Source organism: Camponotus vicinus, unplaced genomic scaffold (assembly GCF_025532165.1).
Source record: "Camponotus vicinus isolate PSW18456_S1 unplaced genomic scaffold, iyCamVici1.0 SCAF_5, whole genome shotgun sequence".
NCBI classification, from domain to species: Eukaryota; Metazoa; Arthropoda; class Insecta; order Hymenoptera; family Formicidae; genus Camponotus; species Camponotus vicinus.
The window spans coordinates 668,532-695,395 of record NW_028141977.1 but is presented as its reverse complement, the minus strand read 5'-3'; the positions used below and the strand labels follow the sequence as shown (position 1 = coordinate 695,395).

The 26,864-nt window shown below is 33.5% G+C and overlaps 1 protein-coding gene and 1 long non-coding RNA gene across 10 annotated transcripts in view; one reads left to right on the top strand and one right to left on the bottom strand.

The window, feature by feature from the left end:
* The window catches only part of LOC145971361 (uncharacterized), a 157,611-nt gene that overhangs the window by 50,048 nt on the left and 80,699 nt on the right, over positions 1–26,864 (top strand). The gene's annotated exons all lie outside the window — the stretch shown is intronic.
* Positions 1–26,864, bottom strand: part of Hr4 (nuclear hormone receptor 4) — a 168,645-nt gene that overhangs the window by 65,037 nt on the left and 76,744 nt on the right. The window contains exon 1 of one of the 8 annotated variants that reach the window (XM_083098918.1): positions 11,274–11,363. The exons of the other annotated variants lie outside the window; for them this stretch is intronic. The gene's annotated coding sequence lies outside the window, so the exon portion shown is untranslated. Of the gene's footprint in view, positions 1–11,273; positions 11,364–26,864 lie in introns of those variants that run through there. 8 annotated transcript variants of the gene reach the window in all.

Below are 26,864 nucleotides of genomic sequence, written 5' to 3'. Positions count from 1 at the left end.
TATCCTACAGACATTTACTTTCGTAATAAACATATTTACAAGTCCGTCTTTCATGAAAACTCTGATATAATCTTCGAAATAAGTTAAATATTTTAAAATTTTAATTTTATGTATATGTATAATTAGTAATTTTTTTTAAATTAGCTTTCATTTCTTATTTGATTTTCATTCAGATGATTATTTCTAAAATTATTTCTTGCTACTTGCATCATTATAATGTATGTAAAATTGGCTTTGATTTAACCTGTTTGTCCATTTATGAACTACATATCCATGCGCGTAAATTGTGTGCATATATAGTTAGATAATCAGATATCGCAGGGCAATTTATAATGTAATTGGAATGCGCGAGAAAATACATATCGACGCATTTGTGTTTACGAAGATAAATTTTCTAATCATGTAAACGGAATAATTCGTGCACAAAACAGTCATCATTGTTGAAATGCCTAAATGAAATTTGCAAAAGTATAAAAGCATGCACAATTTTTTGCGATACATCGACGCGAGACAATGTATAATTAAATCGGGTATATCAAGCGACAAATGAAAACTTGATATCCTCGACGAGCAAAATGTTCGTAATAATGAATCTGTCTTTCTCGATTCCAACAAATTATAAGGCTGATTATCGAAGATACCGGGGACTATACTATTTCGGGTAATTAGTGGAGTAATTAAACGAAGGAATCAATAATATGTAATGGATAATGCTTGTTATATAACGAGAGCGACGTTTACGAGAGCACGTTACATACGCGTGATACTGGAAATACAAAATAATTATTGTAACTCATTGAAAGCGGGGGAAACGATGCATTATGCGCCGTGTAAAGTCGTCGGTCGGAGAAATCGGTGCTTTCAATGTTAGTAATCTTTTCCAGCGATACTGATTCCGCCTTTCACACAGCCGGACAGAGCGACAATTATTCCGACATTATCAGACATCGTAACCCATGTCGTGACGTCGGCAATATATCGAATTAGAAATTATCAAGGCGGAGTTAAAATCCGTTTATACGTAATAGTTAACGTTATACATTTGTGATTACGAAATATGTTGAGATATACATATGTATTGTATGTACATATATATTTGACATTTTAAACGACGGAAGCAACCTTCTTTTTTTTTAGATTTATGTATATATTATTAATAGTAATTTTTTTATTTAATCGTTTGATCGAATAATACATTTATTTCATTTTGTATAAAATGTATAATATAAAATTTAATTATTTTATTATAAAAATATTTTTATGATGTTATAAGAAAAATTTTTAATTTTATTGTATTGCAAAATGATCATAGAAATATTGCAATCATATGACAAACATTTTTGCTTACATCACTTGATTGATTTATATCAATTTTTCGTTTAATAGTTGTGGTGAACAACCTAAATTAATGATTATTTCACAGAACATATATTTGTATATTTAATATAATATGAAGATTATTGAATATTTTATATAAAACTCCATCGTGTCAAATATTTTTAAAAAATATCATTTTATTCTTGTCATAAATCAATTCGATTTTTCTAATTAATTAAAAAGCATAACTGTAACGTTTTCCTGGAAATTTTTGCATACATGCATATGTTGATTTTATATGGTCAATATAAACATGATAAATGTGATCATATGCGTAACAAAAAGTTGTCTTTCCCTCCGGTTGTCCGGTATAAAAATTTTCTAGGTCAAGAATCAAGTTCTTTGATAGCAATCATTTAAATTGTTTCATTCTTTCGTCATGCTGCGGTATTTTTTTAACTCAATGATTAACTCAACGATTTCTAAATTAGTGGCAGTTAGTAACAGAAATGCGAGCATGTATGCATTATATATATTATAATATAATATTAATGTATGTGTGAGCTATTAAAAATCTATTAAAATTATTACAAGTAATATAAAACCAAAGAAATATAAAATTCGAAGAATTTTTGATATAATATAAAGAAGGGACACTTTCTCTAGGAATTAAAAATAAAATTAATTTATGATAAAAGAAAAATTTTAATTTAAATTTGAAATATATCTTTGAAATAATCATATACCACGATATTTTACAATATAATAAAATTAAATTTTTTTTCTTTATAGCATCATCAAAATATTTTATAGTAAATTAAATTTTGCGTAAAGTAATACACTAAACTTGTAGTTTATTAGTATAATCTAACAAAACTTTGATTATTTTATATATAATAAATATATATATGTAACCTTTGTTCTATGTATATATAATTCTAAAATCAATTATTCATACAAAATTAGTATCATTTATTACCGCAATTTTGATAAATGACATAATTATGTTTAGGCAAATATAATTTTACATTCCAATTAGTAATGAACCGATATAGAATTGGCAATAGAATTCATTTTAGCCAATTAATTACATTAATGGGCGCGTTGTCATTTTCGCGTTAGAAATATTAAAGAATCATTCTTGACTTTAACGTAGCGTATCGATATTTCATGTAAAAGTGAACATTTACGCAATCAGTGAATGCTGTTCGTCGATAATGTACAAATAAAGTATTCGATCGATTTACTCGAACGTGTACAGATTCACAAGTCGATCAAGGACCATCTTAGAATCGCAACGATTCGTGTCGTTGTTCGTCATGAGAATCCACGTTCAAAGAGAATGTAAAGATGCATTTATTCTATGGAAGAATAAACGAATATTGTTTATAATGCAATTAACTTCTTATTTAGTTGTTCTTTTTTTTTTGATCGTTTAAAGTAGAAATCAGTAGAATATTTGAAAAATATTTCGCTATTATTTTCAAATCTTTACTTGAAAATTATTAATGTATTTTCATTTTACGCAAAATAAAATACCAGAAACAATTAAAATCGAAATGTAAAAAATTTATAAAAAGAATGATTAAAATATGTAAATTATTTGATTAATTATGTTACACAAATTTTTCTAAACAAATTGTTTGCCGATTAAAACATATTAAGACGTATTGAAATGCGTATTTTACAATTCTTTTTAATCGTTACCCATTATGTAGATAAAAGTATGTCTATCTCTGTTATAAACATATCCTTAGGGACTTCTTAAGACGAAGTGCAAACGCATGTGCATGAAATAGTATGCATATAACGACGCATGTATGCACGCAAATAGTACAAACGGTAGTTTCCCTGTCAAGCAGCAATAAACGTAGATTGTTCGTTGCTGCCATTGTACATTGCATGTTGGAGAAACCGCCTGCTTAGACTAACTTGAGTTTAGAGGTAAATACAGAAAGAGAGGAATGCCATCAAGGGTCGAGAGAGGTGATAAAACGAATGTGAAAGATAAAGAAATAGATAAGCAAATCGTGTCTTTCAAAGTTTAAGAAAAACGAATTAGTCATAAAGTCGTTAATCTTGTCCTACATCATGAGGCGATGAAATATTTTACATATGCAAACTATGACTCAATTTTTCAAGAAACACAATTTTGAGTTATTTGAAAAACAATGTAAAACGATAAGACTTTTAAAAATTAAATAAATATTTCACAAATACACTCGACTGTTGCAAATAAAATATTGTATTTAAAAAATACATTTTTTTATCTTTTATTACTTAAAAATGGATATTAATTATTTGCATTAATTTAATTAGTTTAATAATTGCATTGAAATTTTCATATCCTATTAAACTCTATATAAGTAATAAAGTTATCTTATTCTTATATATATAATTATATAACTAATATATTGAAAAAAAATATTTATTTACTTAAACAAATTTGTTTGCAAATTTACATATTATTTTTAAAAGTTGATCTATATTTTTTCCATATTATTATTCAGGATAACATGACAATATATCTTAAATATGTTGCAAATATTTTCTATGATTCGAAAGAGTAATGGAAACTAGATAAGCTATGTCTAAAAAAAGAAAAGTGAAAATGATATATTATTGTAGATGAGAAACTTATGATCCGCATCAGCGATGTCGATTTGTTGGCAAAGATGCTTTTTAGAAAATGTCGTTAAGAATCGTCTTTACTTATTACGGCAAGAGACCGAGGATTTCCGCATTGACCTGACCTTTCTCTTTGTTGTTATTCTCCTTTTCCTGAATTGAGCGTAAGCAAAAGAAGAGGTGTTAGGTAGGGAGTATCTGAGATCGTTAAACTGCTGATCGTTCTAATCGCGGTATAATTTATTTTCGGTATCGAACGGGGAAGTATTCAGTGAACGGAAATTCATGCTACAATTTTCTGACTAGGATTATCTGACTAGTCATTATTAGTATCGCGAATGTTTGATTCCTTATATTTTTTATTTCGATTTGTTTTGCTCATTATGAAATTTGTATCAGAGTATCTCGATAGAAATATTTAAAAATATAATAAAAAATAGAATCAACATTGTTGTTAAAAGTATAGATTTCAATTATTCTGTTACACTGTTTATTAATTCAAAACAGTAAAATTATATTTTCTTATATTATAGAAAACAATTTACTCTTATTTTTTAATATTTCGTATATATTCTCTTTCAATATATATAAATTTATATCTAAATTTATATCTCTTTTAATATATATAAATTTCTGATCATTATATGATAAATTAAAATAAATAAAATTTTACAAAAATAATTTTAAGTAGCTTATTAATTCAAAACAATAAAATTATATTTTCCTATATTACAGAAAATAATTTACTTTCATTTTTCAACATTATCTCATGTATACATTCTCTCTCACATATATAAATTTTTAATCACTATGATAAATTAAAATAAATGACTCTAAAATAAGGAGATAGTTTTTATAGAATTAAATCGAAAATATTTTTTAACTTCCATATATTGCGGATAAATTTCCTGCTGTACGGTACGACGGGGTTGAACGACCTGTTTAAGTGTTTAGCACGGTTGAATGGCCTCGGCGGCGGCGATGACGACGGCCCCGCGACTTGCGGCTTGATTTTTTAAACAATGGGGAAAGTCTCTCGCGAAAGCAACCTGCGGCGGTAAAGCGAGTAATCGTGGCGGAAGCGAATCACGCGCGCACAGAACTGAGGACAGAGTTGAAGAAGGAGAATCCTTTCGTTTTCGCCGCGAGTGTGGGTCGCCACGAGTTTACCCCGTGACTCGTACACATGTATGCATATTTTTCGCGCACGAATATTAATGCCTTTCACCGCCTTCGCTCGCCATGTCGCGCTCGTCGCAAAATCGCGCCTTAATGGATCGTGCGTTGTCGCATTACGAAATCAAGTCCTCGACGCCTTCGGTCGGAATTCGGCCGAGGGAAGGTCAAGGGCTGATTACTGGCCGACCGACCGCCTGGTAAACAGCTTTCACCAGAAACTTCCAATCTCGCACGTGGGCGCACTGTTAACAGTTCAGTATTTTAATTCTAGACAAAAACACCACATCGCGGAACTCCTCCCTTCTATCATCGTTTTATTCAGTTTCTGCAAATTCGGAATAGATCAGACTGCTCATCTCGTTGAACTGCATGAGTACAACTGACCAGAGGTTTCACCAACTTCTTTTTATCTGGACTTGTTCTGGTAGTTTATAATTTTATACAAATATATCTTGATCATTAATTTGTAAAAATTTATCTGGTGAAGTAAAAAATTATATCGATAAATGTATAAATAGTGTCAATGAAAATATTGATATCATCTTTATGCGTCTAGTAAGTGCGAGAAAGAGAGAAGGTACATTTTTTTTATTTATTTGTTATTTATAATTGGTAGAATTAATGGTTTCATTAAATAATGTAGCTTTAAATTATGTTTAATAATTTTCATGACAAATGTATTAAAAGTAGATATGTATTCATAATAATAATGATTTGATGGCTTCATTAGCTTGATATTTTATTTTTGAACAGGATAAAAGTAGCACAAACAAAATATATTATTTTACACACAATCCTATTCCTTGATACCGAGATTTCACTTTATCAGAGTCAATATAAATTTTCTTCTTATTTGATCAACTTTATTTCATCTTTTTTTCCCTATTCTAATTATAAGTCTATATATTTATAGTATTTATAATGATTTATGATAATAAATTCTGTATTATCTCAAAAATCGTACAGATTTAATTCTTAAAATAGATAAAGTCATGAATTATGAAAAAATAAGAGTCAATATACCTGCTGCAGAGCTATCGCGGTTTAAAAATGAAAATAGGTCATATTGGCTTGAACAAAGCAGAATTAATATCATGCAAAAAATTCTAGGATCAGTGGAGTGTAAAAAAGAAATAAAACTACGTATTTAGAAGGCTCTCAATGACGCAATTACAGATAACTTCCTTCTTTTTTAGCGACTCAATAATGCTGCTATTAAGATACATTAAATGAAAATCGTGATGATCGATTGAAAATTATTATTATATAAAACTCTAATAACACCAAGTTTATAATAATTTGAATAAAATTACATTCCGTGTCATTCAGAATTAAACACAGAGGCAAAGAAGAGAGAAAGTCTTGACCGTATCGCGATTCGATTTTTTTTTCAATGCGCAGTTTCGCTTCCTTTTTTCCAGTAGCTCACACATCTTACGTTAGTTCGGCCGAGACCCCTTCATTCACGCTTATTGTCTCCGATTCTTTGAATGAGAGTGGGCCGGTGCATCCATGAGAAACGATTATTTCCACATTCGTTCGTTCGTTCGCACATATATCCGCCGTATTTACAACGCACGCGGTGACTAACACAGGCGCAAGTTCGCGCATAGATACGAGTCGAGCGAACGTGTGATTCCTACGTGCGAACTACGCTCATAGGATCGATTGCGTAAATGTAGGAAGCGCCGATGCATTCACCTTTTACGCGATGCAGCCTTGCTCCAGCAGTGGCTCTCAATCGGCCTGCCTGTCTCGTCCAGACGAGATGTTTGCGCGTTTGAGAGAATGTTTTCTTAATCGAACCTAGTTTACGATAAGGAATTGCTTCTTTGTGACCGACTTTTTAGCGAAAATCAGAGAGGAAAAATCCAATTTTTAAAATTTTAAATTAAAATTTTATTACAATAGTTTAAAAATCAAGTTAATTAAAGATTATGATGATATATATTTCTATCCTGAAGCTTAATTCGATTCAAAAGTCGATTTGTCATCAATTAATTAAAAATCGAGAGATCTGGTGGAGAAAAATTCTAATAAAATAAAATAAATAATAATTCTAAATTTTGTCCAATATATTTTAAAATTCTGATAAAGCTGCACACCTGAAAAATTTCCGTTAAAAAGTATCACATTTCTGTAATCAATAAAATGAATAAAACATCAGATCGGTCGGATGTAAAATTCAAAGATAGATTTAGAACGAGCGGACATGTTGACATTTTAAGCTTATCATGAAATGCATCAAGCAAAATCCCGTGTTTAGATGAAATGAAAGATGTAAGAAACGACATCGTTGAGAACTTCTTGCCTCCGGCCGCGAGGCCAGTAACTTTCTCTTCGTGTCTTCGTTGTCGGCCGATATATCGCGTATCATGGACATCTTGCAGATAATAGTCATGCTGCCCACCGTTTATGAGTCAACCATCGTCAATGCGCTAATGATGAGGCGAGCATCGGCGCTACGTCATCTTAACTTGGCAGATTAGAAGTGTAGTTATCATAGAAAACGCAGCCATAATGAACCGATTAGATCGTTTCTTTGTCATTTTTCTTTTTCTTCACGAATCTCGCGTAAATCTCCAGCAGTTAAGCAATGATATTTATAGCTATAACTGATATATAATATTATCTATGAATACAAATAATAATTTTATTAATATGTTCCCGGTTTCACCTTTTATTAAAATAGTCTTCAATTTCATATATTTTTCGTAGGTTTTTAAAAACATAAAAATTGAATTTTATTTGTATGCTATTAAAGAATTACTTTTATTTTACTTTATATAATTTCAAGAATTAAAATTGTTTTATATAACAAGTATTTCAAGTATTTAGATTATTGTTGGCGATTTGCATAAAAGCGTCTAAAAAAATATTTGATTTTTTTTTAATTTGCGCATAATGATCATTATTGTATATTGAAAAATTTTTCATTTCGTTCGGTTAAAAAATAATATCAATCAATCTCATGAATTATTTATGCTGCGTATGAATTATTTATGCTGCGTATAAATATAATTCAAATTAATATTCTTATTTTATCTATCATGTCAATCTGATAATAATGATATCTGAGAAATAATTGCGAAAATTATAGCTTTGTCAATTATTCCATGTTTGCGAACTTTAAAACAGCTACGTCCCTCGTGTACTACGCCACTGTTCTCGAGCCTTTCCCCCCCACTCGTCCCATTCCACTTCTCTCACGGGATAGAAGAGGGAGAATTCGCCCCTCGCTGGAGGGATGGCTCAGTGACGTCATTGAATGAAGTAGGGATGGAGGAGGTAGTGGCACGAGAGACGAGGAAGTGAAGAGTGGTGGAAGATCGGTAGGGGTTGCCGGGTAATGTCGGGTGATGGCAATAGGGTGAATGACCGACCTAGACTCGAAGTCAGGGGTGTACAATGTATGAAACCACCCGTAATAGCAACCCTCCTTCAAAGCGATCTACAAGGGTAGGCTTTACACCCTCTCTTCCTTCGCTTCGTCCCGTGCTCCTCTTCTCAGCATTATGTCTTTGTGTGCATATGTGTTTGTCGTGTGGGAAACATCGGACACATAACTCGCGAGGGTTGTGGCTTCACGAGAGCGCGAGAGAGAGTGTGCCAAAAACACATTTCTTTTTTTTTTCGTAACATTGAATACACGTCGAAATCACTGACGTTAAAGAGCGAGCGAACGAAGACACGTGCGAACTTTGTCCATAATGTAAATCTACGTTATCGAAACTTAGAAAATTCGATATTCTAGGCAAACTACTATCTCGTGAAAAATTTTGCCCTCCTTAAATAACTCTTAGTTGCATAATTCAATATTGTCGTTGGGTAATATCAATTTTTTAGCGATTTGATTCTTCTTCTCGATATATTTTTTCCTCGATGAATATAAAAGCTATAAAAGCTAATAAGTTATATTAAAAAAATTTAATAGTACATACAAGTTTTCTATTATTATATTTGAGCGCAGTTATGTAATTCTTCCTATTCTCGATTTCATTGCAATGATATATATATTTTCGGTTACGTGGACACGCCTCATTCGGTAGTGTTGACCGAAATTTAACTGACACGTCAGGAATGACGACTTTCGGAGGTCAAAAGATCATCGATGCAGATCTCCTTTTCCGATTATACCGATGACTTCGTGTCCTAAAAAGATAAAGGCCATTCCCTAGCCACCGGTGAGTTTAAACTCGGGGTGAGTCTCTCGAGTGCACGGTACGGGGTAACGCGATCGATAGATGACCGAAAATAGGATCCACATCCAACGTAGTTCTTCATGATAGCAGTTCCCTCCAGCTCCGGCGAGCTCTTTTAAATACTCTGCATCGACAAATTCAATTTCTTCGCGCTGATATTGACTAAATGACATGGATTAATTTTGAGCTATTTATTTTAATCTTATAATGGTAAATAGACATGCGTCTAGAATGCGCAGAACCAAAGATTATTTATATCGAGAAATTTCTATCGCAGACATTTCTTCAGATTTAATATTGTTATTATAATTTTCTCACCAAAATAACACATATTGAAATAGTAAACTAAAATTCTCATTCTTTTCTCTTTTTTTCTGTGTAAGGAATAGAGACATAAATCCAATGTATACGAATAATTATAAATCCTTTTAAAATTTTGGTGCATGGTTACTCATATAAACAAATATTTTGAATTATTAGGAATTCTAAAAATTAAATTTGTATTTATATTTTCAATAAGTTTAATTTTAATGCACTATTAATGTGCCAAAAAAATTATTATTAATCTTCCATTAATTTTAATGAACAAATATATATATATCAAAATTTATATATAATATAAATCAATCAGATCAAAATTTATATATAATATAAATTAAAATCTAAACTCGCAGAAGATATATCTGTCTGTTACAACTCCTAAATAAATATTTATAATGATTGTTTCCATTTAATGATACGACGATAAAAATAAGTGTGTGAAAATCGCGAAGACGTCTTGTCGAGCGAGAAATTCAAGAGATTTTCACAAAAAAAAAAAAGTTCTCGCGCCGCGCCAGTGGTAAACTATCGACAAATTTATCCCCGGTGGAGAGAGAATCCCCGCCTCATGGTTGATGGTTTAGGTTTGTTGCATGCACGAGGGTTAGACTATTCTCCGTGGCGTTACTGCCACACCACGTGGCTTGTATTGATCTTCTTCGGCGAACACGACGGAAGGAAGGAGAGGGGAATGAAGAGAAAGGGGAACTAGGGGTTGCTCAATGTGTGTTCCCTCTATCGAAGCCTCTCTCTGTCGTTCTCTCTCTCCCGTTCTTCTCTCGCCCTTTCTCGTTTCCCTCTCCTCTTTCTAATGCCCTCTCTTTCTCGACCGCCCTATATCGCTCTCTCTCGTCGCAGAGGGTAGCAGCCTAGTGCCCCTGCCTTCGGTCGTTCACCCTTCGTATACACACGATTCTAATTCTCGCTATCTTCTTCCACTTGTTAATCTTGCAGGAATTTTTCTCTTTTTCTTTCTTTCGGGATTTAAGAATTCTTGTTTTTCTTGTTTGCTGTTTTTCGATTGCAAATCCACTGATTTTTTTGTAATAAATACTTGAGCCTGTGAATTGTGTGTGGAAAATTACAAGCAGATGATTAAAAATTAATGATTTCGAAGAAAAGTAATTCCATGATTAGAAAAATTTAAGATCTTCGAAACGATTTTTAACGTATTCTGTTGTTAAATAAAGAATTGTTGAAATAGAGTGTACTCGAAGCGTATGTATGTGTTTTTTTCCTATTATTGCCGTGCAATTAAGAGAGCTATTATAAAATCATCAATAAGAATGAAAAATAAAAATAAAAAATCTAGATATTAAATTTTTTAAAGAAATATACACACTTGCTTTTTCTACAGCTAATTATATTTGAACTTTAACAAAGATTTTATTGAAGATTTACTATTAAAAGATTAGCTTCAAATGATGATTAATTCAAATGATCAAATTGAAGAAATTGTGACACTAGATTTTTATATTTAAAAAGAAATTAATTCTAATGGAAACGTGATTTCCATATTATTAATATAATTATCGATGAATAATTCGATTATTCAATAGAATTTATAGTTATCATTTCAGACCGAGAATTTGTTCGATTAATAAAACCTGATTTTGTTTTACTTACGGTCGCTTCGACAGCATTGACAGCGCAGAGATCATAAATCTTAACTCACGCAGACTAAAATAAATCTCATAGATGACATAGACGTAGAGTATAAGCTTACCTGAAACATAAAGAGAAAAAAGAAATGTCAAAGCGAATAAGGAAAAGGGGATTGTTTCTTAGAGAGTGCGCGCGAAATTAGAAAGTAACTTTTTCATTCGTCGCTTTTTCATACGACCTCGCCTTCTGCGAAAGGTTAAGGTCATCAAGGAACCATCAAGATGTTGCGACATGCATACGCACGCGCATGCATGCGTGTTCGGTGCGTACGCATGTCGTCATAAAATACTAATTCGTGATCGCTTTAATGTCAAACATTGTCCGAATCGTCAACTTTATCCTAATGACATACATTTTTTAATAAAATTTTAATAGAGCAAAAGTATCCCGACACGGGGATATTAAAGGTAAAAATTATTAAAATTATGTCTTTTATCTATTCTAAATTAAAATAAAATGGTATTGTACATATAATGCTATTTTGATTTAAAATTTATTTTAAATATAGACATTGAAGCAATAAAAGATATATTATATCTTGTTTTAGATAGATGCAAATTAAGATTATATAATGGAAATTTATTGTTAGAATCTTATAATTATTTTATATTTTAATTAAAGAATTTTAAAATATTTTATAAAATAAATATCTAAAATGATATATTATTTTAAATATTTATAAAATTTTAAAATCCTTTACTTAAAATATAAAATGCTTTAAATAATTATCTAGTGTTAAATGATAATGTTAAACGCGTGATATGAAAACATATATGAAATATTTAATAATGGTAAATAATTTCAAAACTTAATCATCGAGATTAAGATTGTAATGGAAACTTATTGTTAAAATATATTTTGTCTTACAATTAGATATTTATATGAAATATTAAAATTCTCTAAATAATTATGTGATATTAGACACTGATAGGAATACAAATATTAAATATTTAATAATCATAAATAATTCAAATTGTTTGTTAAAATTAGCATGCACAAAATTGAAGTTTTGTGTTTTAAAGTTCAGGTTTACTTTGTAGAATACAGAAAATAATCATTAGACAAATGTTAGCAATATTTAAGGATATTTTGTTTTTTGTGACGCTGAATACGAAACTGTAGTTTACGTCGTCGTTACTTCGGTCACACTGTGTCCCCTTATCAGTCGACGTGAGTGCCACCTTAAGTGCATTCGATTTAACATCGTATCGGTGAAATTGAACCATTCTCCATTCGTTGGTCGCTACTTAAAGGCAGAGTCGCCCCAGGGAGAGCCGGAGGTTAAAACGTTTCGTAGCAACTCTTTCGAACAGCGACGAATTGCAAATTTACAGAAAAACGTAGAGACAATGGACAGAGAAAAATTACAGAGTCAAAATTATTACGAATGTCTAACGAAGCAAAAAAATCAGCGTACCCAAATTTAATACGTTACGTGAAAAAAAATTCTTGCACTCTTCCAAAAATTACATGTTTTAAAATTTTATTTTTGCTCGACAGCTTTAGTACTTTAAGAAAAAAAAATAAAAAATTTATAATTAAAATAAATTATTATCCACGCGTAATTGATAAGAAACATTAGTATATAAATCGTGTTAAGAGACATACATAATTCACAAGCGATATAATTCTCGATTGAATTTGGCACAATACTAAAAGTCTTTATGCTATCGGATAATTCGGTGATTAATTGCATCGACGATTAATTTGATGCCGTGAACGATACCAGATGTGAAAAAAGCGACCCTAAAGAACGCCCTGATTCATAGGTCTCTTCGAATGGAAGGGCCTCGTCCCTTCTTCCGATGAAACAATCAAGGTCATTGGCCTCCGAGGGGATAAGTTCTTGTCGCTATGGGCCTACATGATGGAGATAAAACGAAAGCGATACGAAAGATTGATTGCGGGTTACGATTTGGTGTTCTTGATTAGAGAGTCTATTTTATCGTGAATATATTGGGGGAGCTACCCTTCAATTTTTCTAATTGAAGTGGTCGATCAAAGAACCAAACAGACTCTAAAGACATTATTTATGAATTTAACAAATTTAATAATCATTTATGTGTTTGAATATTAACGTGATTAGTCGCGTGGAAATAAGCATATAATTTCAATTTTATGAACACGAAAGTCTGCACAGGCAATCGATATTATATCACCGGCTGAAATATTTCTTTTCATGTAATATAAGTCGAGTTTAATGTAAGTAAGCATGATATATACTATATTTAGAGTCACGCTATTTACGTTCGTTGCACGTATAAAAACTATCATTACTATTATTAGAGTCTCACATTTTATAATATATCTCGTACGATAAATCTTTCATTTTTGTTCGAAATGTAAAATTTTATTCTTCGATTTTTTTTAACCGATTTCGTTCTCAGAGATAACATCTTTAACCACCTCAAAATCACACACATACATACATTAAAATTTTATTGCGATCTCACTGAATATTAAGAGGGACTTCGCAATTAGGCCACGCCTAGCCTACTTTCCGCGCAGAGGTCGTTCACCCGAGTCGAGAGGGTGTATTCTCGCCATCTGGCGTGCTTGCTTGCTTTCCGTCAGGCCGGGTCCGCACCTGCGCGCCGCGCGAAACGCACCACGTGGCCGCGCGCCACGTGGTGGTCGCGAAGGAGAAGCGGCACCAACAAGCACTCGGATGTAGTCGACGAGGGTGGTGGTCGTACCGGAAAAAGGTTCTTCGTCGAGGAGATGAGTATCGACCAAGGGCAAGGGCGAGGGCATGCGTATACGACGCACAGGATTCCGGCAAAATAAACCGAAGCTTATCACTCCATTAGCCTTTCTTTAATTTTGTCTTCCCTCATTACTTGTGTCAACACGAATAAAAAATCGTTTAAAAGACACTACAAGTCTGTCCTGATTAATAATAAATCTTGAGTGTCGAGATTATGTCTTTGAATTCTGAAAGCAAAAATAATCTAAAAGTAAAATTTCTAGAGGAAAAAAAATAAGGAGAGAGATCTTTTTCGAATCATGTTTTTTCAATATAATAGCGAAAACACTTTAAAGTCGCTTTACTTTTGCAACTCCTGTTCATGCATGCATCGAATTTTGAAGATGTCAAACAAAAATAAACCAAAATTGCGAAAATAAGGCAACTTTTAATGTATAAATTATATAAAAAATATATCATAAGAAGATATGCTATTTTTTCAGAAGAATTTTTATTATAAGATTATAAAATTTAAAGATATAATTCGAGCGCTCACAAAATTTATTATTAACCAGGACAAAAAGCAATATTTTTGTTGCGATGAATCCAAGTTTAATTGCATTCTGATGTGAAAATTATCTTAATTCACTTCAAATCTGATATTTCTTCCTCTCACTCTTTTTCTCTCTGTCTCTGAAAATTTGCATATTTTTCAGTATAATTATAAAATGAATTATAAATTTTTAAAATATGAAATTTTTCTCTCTCTAGTTTGCTTCCATCTATAAAAAGCAAAAAGACCATCTGTATGTTTAAGCAAAAATTACTAATGTTTAATAAGAAGTATTTGCAAGAACTGTTTTTATTTTCATTAATATTATTTGTACAAAATATATCAATTCTTAAATTAAAACAATTTTTGACGATGAGATAATTTCTCCTTAATAAAAAAAAAATATCCAGGCAATTTGTCATTTATCAAATTTCAATCTGTATAATAAACTAAAGTTCTATTAAAATCCATTTGAAATTAATTGAAAAATATGATTTTTTTTCTCTGAAATTTAATTTTCCTACAGTTCTTTATTTCTTAATTACTCTAAAACTGTAATCACGCGTATCTCTTGTAACATTTTCGCTAAGAAAAAATCAATTCAAAATCAACCTTTAATGAAAAGAAAAAAGCTCAAAGAAGTTTTAGGGCAAATATAATATACAATATTTTCCAAGGAAAGTAACACGGAAGCGATTATTATATTTCCAGAAAATCATGCGTCGCGAGTCAGTTGTGAACACGGAAATTGATGTCTCTCCTCATTTCCGGCGGAAGGCATCCGCAAGCGCGAGAGGCTTACACGCGTACGTTTAAATTGGCTCGGCACCGTTTTGGACAGCCCTGACTATTCGTATCGAGCGGCAATGCCAAGGGCAAGGGCGTCCTTCCCCCACCCTTCCGACGACCCTGTGTTGACACCCCCTTTACCTCTGCTCCTTCTCTTCCTCTTCCGTCAGATACGCACGCATACACGCGCGCAAACGGCACATACGTAACGAGCCGAGCACGCGAGAGCCCGTTGCACGAAAGAGATTTTCGCATATTGCGAAAATTGTCAAATTTCCGGGAAAATTTTCCGGAGAAGTCTCCCAAGAGAAAACTAGAAATTTAAAGAATATTTTTGAAATGAATATCTATGAAGGTTTAGAGGAAACCGAAAATTCTAGAGTACGAATTCTGTTACTATATTTTATATGTCAATTACTATCGAGAGTCGATTTTCCGTGAAAGATACTTTCAAAATCGACTTGGTAAATTAATATAAAAAACTAATAAACTTTTATACTTGCATGTAATTGCACGAATTACCATCTCATATAATTGCTTTCGGTGCGGAACACAAGTTGACAATTTAGCATCTAGAGATAATGCTTCCGTCAGCTGTTATAATTCATAAAAATTTGCGAAATTGGGGATGGCGGAAAAATCGGCAGGATAAAGCGACAGGATAAAGCGACAGGAGAGAGCAGGCGCTGTATGGCGGCCATGGGATATGGTAGAGAGAAGGTGAATTTAATCGAGTATAACGATGAGGGGGGGAAAGGAGTTTGCCGGAGGTGAAGAGAGGGACGAGGGAGAGAGAAAAAGAGAGAGGGAGGCGCCGCTGCGGAGAAAGCCGCGTTCGGCCTCGCGGGGTTAACGCACTCTCGACGTTATACCGCGACTAACGATGATGTTTCTCTACCGTTACGTAAACGCAGCAGAGCCGAAGCGACCGCCGCACCGCATTCTGCATTTTGCTAGGATTGGAAACCCCCGCTCTTTTGCAAGGAGTCCACGTTACACTGGAAAATGCGATCGAAAATGCGATCTGTTTGTCTAGTTGCAGGGATGAGATTAAACTCTACATGTACGTAATTCGAAACTTGATATATGCATACATATTCTGTATGTATATGATAAGTGTGCGAAATATATTCTAGACGATATACAATAGAAAGCGAACAGATTAGGTTCGCATGCATATGTATTTAAAGTTCTGCCTAAAGTAAACTTAACCAAGTGTAGGCAAAGTTGGTGAGAATACATTATTACAAGAAGGATTAAACGAAGCAAATTTTACTCGATTTCAAGTTTCTCTCGCGATAACGACTCGAGCGACGTGAGAAAATTAGATTTTATAGCGGGTCTCTTTGATAGGTAGACGACGCAAAAAATGCGCTGCAGCAACAATCAGACCGAAAGCTTGTTGCTTCTTCGAAACGATCGCTATTCGCGGACAGCAAATACCTGATAATTACCCAGATTGTTATTAATGGAGCCAAGGTGGCGAGATTTTGGCTAAGAAACTGCCAACCGCGACATATTACTCTGCGATTCTAGCCTGTTGCTTAAAGTAAGATGAGCAGCAGGCGAAAAGGGCGCGCATAAATTATGGCATGGTTAGACTAGCCGAGGATTACCGTTTGTGTATGTATGTATGTGTGTGTGTGTGTATATTTGACGCCCCATACGCTTGCAGTAGTGATTAATGACGTTGCGTTGAATCGTGCTGCATTCAGATTGGTATCGGTGTCTCTTTGATGTAATAATAATAGCTTTTAACCGTTGTGACATTAATAAGAAAATAACTCGTTATTAACTCTTGACCATTTCTTTTCAATTTTTATGCGCGCGCATTTTGTAATTTTTATATCTATTTTAGGACCATACCGAGTTATGCAACATTCAACTTTTACTATTGCCAACTTTTATTTTCCTTGTTGTTTAATGGAAATCTCAATATCTCCTAAAGTATTTTAACGAATTAAGTTTTAAAATAATGGAACAAAAGATAAAAGTTTGCTCTACTTTTCTAACCATAAGGAAAATTATAATTTTTACATTGATATAATTTAAATGAATTTATTTATTCAAATTTTTATAATGTCAGATTTAATTATTACTACCAAATCTAATCAATATTGCGAGTTTGCCTTCAAAATTTATGATTTCGAATTCAGGAAAACTATTAAACAAAAAGTCATTAACAAAAATATTCTACGTCAACTTTGCAGAAATTATCATTTCAATTGACTTATCGAATTATTATTCGTGACAACAATTCGACAAATCAGCCGTTTCTCTCGGGGAAGGCCGCCGTTCGTTCGCAGCGAATATAAAAGCAGGAAGCGAGTTTGAGAACCGCTGGGCAAAGAGAAAGCGGCGACCGACATATTTCGCGTTCGCGCAACCGTACGACGTGTATATGTGTTGCTCGTGCAAAACCTAGAAGACACATGACGCCAAGGATGGCGAAGAAGGCGAACGCGTCGAAAAGAAGCGAGAAGGTAGTGTTAATGGCTTCATTCGCTCTCTCGGCAAAAGAACCGACCCTGTTGGGCATCAATTAAGGTGTTACGAGTTACTGGCATGGATCGCCATTCGTGGTAAATTTCTTCGCGGAGCAAAAGCTTTCGACCGATTTCGATTTATTTGATTTTTCATGAAAAAAAATTATATTGGAAAAAAAATATTTTTTTAAATAACTAAACTTCATATTAAATCCTGAAGAAATTATCAAATTTTGTTTAGCTTCTATTTCTTCAAAGTTCTAATTCGAAAAATACTTTCTATTGGAGCAGAAATTTATTCTTGTATATTTATTGATCTTTTAATTCTTCACATTAATTAAATTCACTAACAAAGCAATATTTTAATTTAAAAAATATAACAATTTAATCTATCAACGTATTTCAATATAAATCATTTTTTCAATCCATAACTTTGGCCAATTTTAAGGTGATTTTTTTTTCCAAAAGTGTCGAAATCATCATTTATCGCGTCTTTTCGATTTTTAATCTTATATTTTTATAATTAAATGTCAAATTAAAATTCTTTACTAAAATCCATCTGCTTTCTCTCTTAAAATTTAATTCCCCAAAAGTCTTTGTATTCAATGCTAAATTACTACGAAATTATAGACGATTTTTTATTTTCACCGAGGAAAATTTTATTCCAAATTGACCAAAGAATCTATGGAGAACGTATTCAATAGTTTTGATGTACTGTAAAAAACCTAAATATGTCGATCTCGAGCAGAGGATGCATCGCGATGTATAGCGGTGCTTTGCGTTCACGCTGTCACTTTCGCTGCTCCTCGCTCGTTTTCGCCTCATCATTTCCATTCAACGATCTCACAAACGGGTTTTTAGAGACGAACTCAATCAGACAGATAAACGAATCGGAAATAATTTTATTCTTTATGTTGATTCGCATAATGCATTTTTTTTTAATTCGAATAAAAGCTCAATGCAAATTTTTTTTGCTTTCTTCGATTAAGTAAATCGACTTTTTGTTCGTAGTTTTATAATCTTTTTGATTTCAAATTTCTCAGCCAAAGAATCTATAGCGGAAAAATAAAAGATTTCTTGGTGATTTCTTTTTTTTATTACTTCATGCTCAAAAGTTTCTGTAATACCTGTAGATTGACTATAAATTCACTTGTGCACATCGAATAAATTCGATGAGATAGCATTGTGCCTGATGAGAAATTTGCGACGTGAATTGCCGTATCGAGCGAAACGATATACCCTTCGTTCACCGTCACTTTCGCTCTTCAGAGAATCCGCTATTCCCGTTGGACAGTCACGCGTGCATGCTGAATGCGTGACGCGCATACGGGGTCGTCATTGAAGGAATAATTTGCATTGCGCATATGTGAAACGTATGTTGTGCGCGATAATACGATTGTAGAGAAAAAGTAATGAAAACAAAGGAGCTTGATGAGGTGCTTTTTCGACAAAACGACAACAAAAATATTTATGTGTCGTTGATATTCTAGCATCATAATCAATCTCTTTTACTGGAATTGTATATAATTTTTAAATCATAATTAATATTATTATATTAATAATATTATAACTTTTAGATATTTAAATAGTTGTAATATTAAATTATATGTTTTCTGTAAAATATCTAATACTTTATGTATTATGCGCGTATGCAAAAGATTTATAAGAAAATTATTTTTATAGATATTAAATATATAGCTATTGTATTTATAATTATTTATATAAAAATTTTCCAGATTAGAATTTATAACACAATATTCGGAATTTATTCCGAGCAACTTGCCGAGCACAATTACTTATATAATTCCACGTTCTATATAATTATTAGCCATTAGAATTTGCATGATTCAAGGTAATAATTTCGCATATGTATCAAATAAACACCTGCCGATCAAAGTAAAGAATTGAATTGGCAAGCTTACACCAATCATTTGTCGCTATCTCGCGCGTCGGAGCAAGTCTCGTGGTGCATTACACAGGCACAGATGCAAGTGCAAGGTAGTGCAACGGACGCGAGCCGGTGGAGGTGAGCGAAAGTTTCTTACGTCAGTCATGCAGGCGCATAAACGAACCGTTATCATCGCGGCTGCGCGAATATCTCCGTGTATCTCGTCAATCTCGACGGCGGTTGTTTTTTCACGTAAGCGCCTCTAAATGAGCCATTTTGCTTTCGTTCGTCTTGCACTTTAGACGTTGCGCAGAGCCGGACATGCGACTCGATCGGCGCCCGCATGGAAAATCAGCTGGCGACGAGGAAGTGCAGTCTCGAGATCTACGCTTAAACTATAAATGGCTTTCGCTATCTCGATGCCGCCGTTTGCTCTTACCGTCTTAGAGTCTTACAGGCGGCGTAATGAAGTGAGAGATTGCTTATCGAGGAAGTGCCGCGCCGGAGAAGGTTTAGATCATGACTTGTTAGCCGATCGAGAAAGATGCCGCTGCACCGCATACGAAACGAATTAAGGATAAAGATCTAGAAACTCTACGTTTTGCATTTAATCGCAAAGTTCAAGATGAGAAAGAAAGTTTCGCTTATAATTATCGCGATACTAGATATCATTAGGGGAAATGAGAAAATCATTTTATCAGAATTTTCAAGCGCGCAATTTCTCTAATTGTGTATTATTTCATAATAGATAATATTATATATAATTTTTTAGTATATTTATGATATATATTTAATGTATTAATCATGTATTAAAAATATATAAAATATATATATTTAATAAATAATTAAATTATTATAAATATATATTGTTCATAATACAAATTAATTATACATAATAAATAAATATAAAAACAACCAATTTTCAATTTCGATTAAAAGGGTCTCGGTCGAATTAAACGATTCGACATTTTCGGTGAGATCGCGATACATAAGTGCGACAAATTCTTTGTGAACGATACTTAAAATGACCCGTCACGAAGCAACGACCCGGAAGCGATAACTGCGCGCGAGGTCGAACCCATGGTCGATAAGGAGGTCGGACGTACGTACACAGCAGCGGCGAGTTTTCCAGGTTGATATATTCATATCGGTGTTGGACACCGTTTGCGTGTGTCCGTACGTGTGTGTGTGTCGCGTAATCGTAACAATCTCAGACAACGGCGATGCGTTTCTGACGTACCGCGATGGCACGATAAGCCGCACGAAATCTGATGCATTATTATTTCACGTGCGATACAATGAAAAGCGGCCAGACATTTGTTAGCGATACACAGGGTGGCGTGTTTATCTTTAGCTCCACTAATGCTTCGGAGAAATATTTCTCGCGACAATTTTTCTTTAAAATGGGACAAACCGTTTTTTTTAAAGCTTAATCGTCTTGCTTTACGATGCGCATGCGAGTCGATGGAGAGTTCGAGATTGCATTTAGTCGAGATGCGAGACTATGTCGTCGCAACGTGAATATCGTTTAACAAGTACTCACGACATGTCGCAATGGTTTAGAAACTGTAGCTTACTCGCGAGCGAACACGCGATCGTTAATTTTGCGCAAACTAGGGACCTCGAGAGATTCGACATTTTTTCTATAAAAATTATCAAATTCATTAAAATACATGATTTTTTCTATTCTATGATCAACTTTGTAGAGATTAAAGAATTTTAGAGACTCGCTTTTGATTAGATAATCCGCAGATGAAATGTGATTTTCAGCGAAATATGAATTATATCAAATCTGTATCGCGTGTATAAAATATTTCAAACATGTGATTGTCACCTTACATTGTGAGATAACGCAACATTTTTCGTGCTGGAAAATAAAGCTTGAAATATTGAGCGCGATGCGAGAGTATCGACTGCTCGCGTTTTCGCATGGTGTGAACACGGCTTAACGCGACGCGAACACGACGTCGTGTTGCAATGGCCCAGAAGCGGTAGCTAGGCGAAGGGTCAAAAACACCGAGCGGCACAGTTTCTAGGCCATGCGCTGCTATCTATAAACCCCTGTACGAGCTTCAGCCCCCGCCTCTCCCTTTCTCTCCCTCTCGCCTTGCTTCTTTCACCTCCCGCCTCCCTATATCCCAACCCTCCCACACTCGTTCAACTCTACTACCTACACCATCTACGGGACGCAGAACTTATACCGCTCTGCCCGCTATACACTTCTGTCCGCATTCTCCTTCTAGTTGTCTTTCTCTATCCTCGTCGTACTCTTCCGGCGCTCTCTTACTTTCTCTCAGTCGTCGTACCAACGAATACGCCACTCGCTCTCTTGTAGCGATGTCTTCGTCTTATGAAGAGCGCAGGAGACTCGAAATAGAGACGGCTTTGATATTTCTGTTTCCACGAAATGTTATTTCGGCCGGATTTTGGCCGTGATTGGTGGCGAAAAGGTGTAATTGCGGCCTCGAGATTAGACATTCGACCCGTCCATAAGAAAGATTCTAGATTCCTCATTTTCTTAATCTTGTCGGGTATTGTACAACGTGGACTACAAAACTGCTCATTATATATTTGTACCGAAAAAGTTAAAGATGAGCTTTATAAAATATTTAAGAAAGACAACTGATAAAAAATGTACTATAATTATTTTTATAAATTTCTTTACACTCAATTATTCTAAATAAAAAAGAGATTAGATTAATGCTGTGATAATCGGATTCAATTGCGAATGTCATTTTATATCATTTTTAACTTTGAGCTTTTTATTAATATATTTGAGTTCTTCGTAATCACAAATAAAAATTAATTAATAGCTATTAATACCGGACGATTATTTGTATATAACGTCTGCATTTTCAGGAATTAAAAATATATTATATGTATATATATCTCGCAATTATTTAATTTTCAATATTAAGAGTGTGATTTTTTAAATTTTAAGATTGAATTATTTAATTTTCAACTAAAAGTGTATCTCATCAATATTGCTCCAAATTTGACATTATTACTGCTATTGGATTTTTTTCTATGTATTTTATTAATTTGTTTTTATTTCATGTACTAGAGCTGTTTATCAAATGAATAATAAAGATATCAATTTGAAATTTACATAAAAGAAAAAAATTAAGCGAGTAATAAGCGAGTAATTCGTGCAACGATCGGAATTGGACCAAACTTAGTTCATCCGAGTAATTCGGTGTTCAAACTTGATAATGGAAATTGCCGAATGCTGTTAAACGGACGAAATAATGCGATACGCATTAATTATGTAGCTCTTCTTAGCGCTTACGCAATCGATCACTGTCGGCATATCTGCGGGTCCACATTCGCACGAAAGTATCATGCAGGCCAGCGACCGATCGCTCTCTCTTCCGTGAAGGTTCTCATCGTCGCACCGGTTTCGTAATCGGAAAATCGATACTTTCCTACAACACCAAGGAAGATTCGTGTCTTTCATGTCTAGTAATCAAGTTTACGAAACGTGACCGATATTTGCAAACCGATAATTTTCCACGAAGAATTAATTATCTATTAAAAAAATAGTAATTGCTATAAAATAGACAAGATATATCGTGGATCTACTTGAGAGACAAATTTATCGATAAAGTTTAAGTCAATTTTTCCATCTCTTACATAATCAGTATAAAATAAAAGCAGCATTTAAGCTCTTACTCGCAAATATTCGAGAAAATTAATTAGCATATATAATATCTATTAATAATATATATCATTTCATTAGTAGGACAATTATGCGCGTTGTTACGAATAGTTTATTATTGATATGCGCTATGTATCTGATTTAGAATGAGAGCGGCAGTTTTTCTCAAAAATATCAATAATCTGCACAATTGTGACATTTCGGACCGCTTTGACATCGGTTCATATTTTTTATTATTAAATTAATTCTTAATTTTATTCTTTATTAATTTAATTAACTAATAAGATATTCTTTATTAAATTAATTTATTATATAAATATATAAATTAATTCTTTATTATATTAATAACGAGCTATTATAATTCAGTCACCAAAAACCGATGATTATGAAACAGGTCTTTATGCTGTTGCTGAATTACGAGCGATTTGCGAAAAAGGAAACTATTAATTTAGAAGAAAAACAAACCTCTCCCCCCACTTTAAGCGGATTTCGATGCACGTGATACTCATGAAGAGTTTATTTAAATACGCGGTGTTTTGTCCGCGTAGAACCGTTGCTCATAACGACTATCTTTATTCGGTTTAATATTCCGGACTAACGACTTTCACTTAGTAGCAGACTCACTTCCTGAACATGCAAGTCAATCAGGCGCCGTTACGCGATCGGGTCGGTTATAATGAAAAATGAAAATCTCTATCATTTCGCGAATATTGGTCTACCATTAATCTCGTCATTAATCTCATTCTCGGCATACTTTGCGTCTTGTTATTTCTATGCAGATATTTATCTTTGAACTCATACGTAATAGTTGTTCCTGGTATGAAACATTATGTGAAACTCTAAAAGCGGACTTATTATATAAATAAGTCAATAATGTGAACAGAGTAACAAGTGCGCAAATATAATGCGGAGATAATAAAAAAAGCGAATGGAAACGAGTTTTAATAATAACTCTGCAGAAATTATACTTTTTCAAAACACAAAGATACTAGAAAAATAAAAATAAATCAGAAAACATGTATTTATTAACACATATTATTAGTTTTATTTTTGTCAAGTTTTTTCGAAGATCTCGAAAAATTTGAGTTCAAAAGTACTTTAAAATTTAAATTCAAAAATATATTCTCGAAATATCTACACTCATGTAAATTTTTATTTTTCAGCATTTTAGGACAATGAATTTTCGTGATTAAGCACAAGAGTGTAATTGAGACAATCCAATAAATTGGTGAAATAAATTCACCGATGGCAGAGAAATACTCGATAATAATGCTTTGACTTATTTTGGTAGTATCATTCGTGCTTATGTAACGTTCCATGACCGATGATTCAAGCGGAATAGAGTAGGCGTAGCCGTAGGAGTGCAGGCACGAAGTTTATAGTCTATCACCAGCTCAACTGAATGAAAACGAGAGTGGTGCTTATCGGAAATTATTCTTTTTTTTTGTCACTCCGCGACCGTTCTTTCAGATTCGTTCATTCATGGCGCGCTCGTCCATAGAATTCGCGAAACAGTACCCACGGGAGAGCTAAAACGGCCAGGTCATTTCACTTCCCGTTGTATAAAACGCAATTAAACGCGGTTATTTAACGCGGTGAGTGGTAATAACGCGAGCGACCGAAGGGTGGGAAAAATGAGAGTAATAGTACTTTATAGTTCACTGGGGTAATGAACCGGAAACGCGTTATTCCGTGATTCTGCTTTTTTATTCTGCTTGTTCTATCGTAATTAATAAAATTGACGGTAATCGGTAAAATTGCATGCGGCTTCCCTAATATCGTTTTACGTAACGTACGTTCGACTAAATACAGATTACATAACGAAAGCGGTTCAACGAAGCCGGTGGATTTGCCGTTATTTGCAAAACGTTGAATTTGCTTTAATAATTTTGCTTTAATTTGCGCTACGAAATAATCGGGGTATTATATCGCGACAGCAAGATAAGATTATCTCGGCTCATTTTTTAATTATTACGCTTTTATGTGCAATAAAACATTGCTCCTATATTTATATAATTAATATACATTTAATTATAATTTTATAGAAGATAAAGTAGATCTGTATTTTTGTTTCAGACATATTTAGAAAAATAATAAATCAGAAAGTGAGAATAAAAAATATTTTATGTCTGGTACTCTTTCGATCTCTGTCCGCCAAAAATATCAAATAATAGCATAGCAAAAAGTATACTTAATATATACACAAAAAATATCGGAATCCATATATTCATACATGTACTATTGGCTTGCAAAGTCTGTCTCGTTTATTTAATTTACCTTCATTTATAGAATTTCAATGCGCACAAATATCAGAAAAGATCGTTATATCATTTTATTATCTAACGAGATTTTGCACATATAATTTTTTTACCATTTTGTAAAAGATAAAGTTTGAATCATTGCAATTTTTATTTACATTAGATGAGTGAAAAATCTTTCCTTAGAAAAATAAATCGACAAAATAGAAAGAGTTCCAAGGAAAAGTTTCACAAATATACTTATAAAAACTATAAAAAAAAAAAACAGAAAAAAGAGCAATTATAATTTATGTTTAAATTGAAAGGACACTTAAATACAGCTCCGGCGATGGTGATTGAGCTTCACTGTCCAGGGTACAAATAAACTCTTCTTTACGTCATTACGGTAGATCGACCGATCTGGCAGAGTTACGTGGCCGGGAGGATGCGAGAGGGATAAAGCGATGATGCAAGGGAGGGGGAGGTGAACGGACAGATTTGCTAGATAAAAGGTAGGGCGTCTATGACGGAGAAGCACGAAGACGAGACAGAAGATCCCGATGCACGAGGTTGAATCTCTCCGTAGGTCATTTCCTCGTGGATAACCCAATTAATGCGATTATTTAACGCTCTAGTCGCGCTCTATTCTTCCTCCTTCTCCTCTTTCTCTTCTTAATACCACTTTCCTACCTACTTTCACGGTGCCAGCTCGGAAGACGCGATGGTTTCGCAAAGGGAAGGGCGAGGGCGGAAAAGACGCGGTGAAACAGGTACCATGACTTATAGTGGGTGTCGGTAAAGGCGTCTATTTCTGTATCCGAGGCCACGCGATCTGAGAGATCTTGCGATTATTATCGAGTTGCAGAATTTTGCACGTAAAATGCAACCAGATAATGAAAAATTTATCGGACGAATATCTTACATGTATGAAAAAATCGAATAAACTTTTTAATCAATTCAGAGTATTTAATACAGCATTTTTATATTTAATTAAAGCGTGTGGAATAGTAATAATCGCACACAATGCGGCTTTTTCTTTATAATAATTTGCAAAGATTGATCAAACCGGTGATGCGGAACATTCTGTATATCCCCGCAACAAAAACAAGCAGCAATCACACCAAGAAAATGAGAATACAAATCTATAAGACAGCAGGGGGCGGAGAAGGAGGGCAGCCGGCAGTACGCCGATTACATCGTGCGCGTGTGTTGGTCCATATATGTGTGTATATATATTTATATATATATATATATT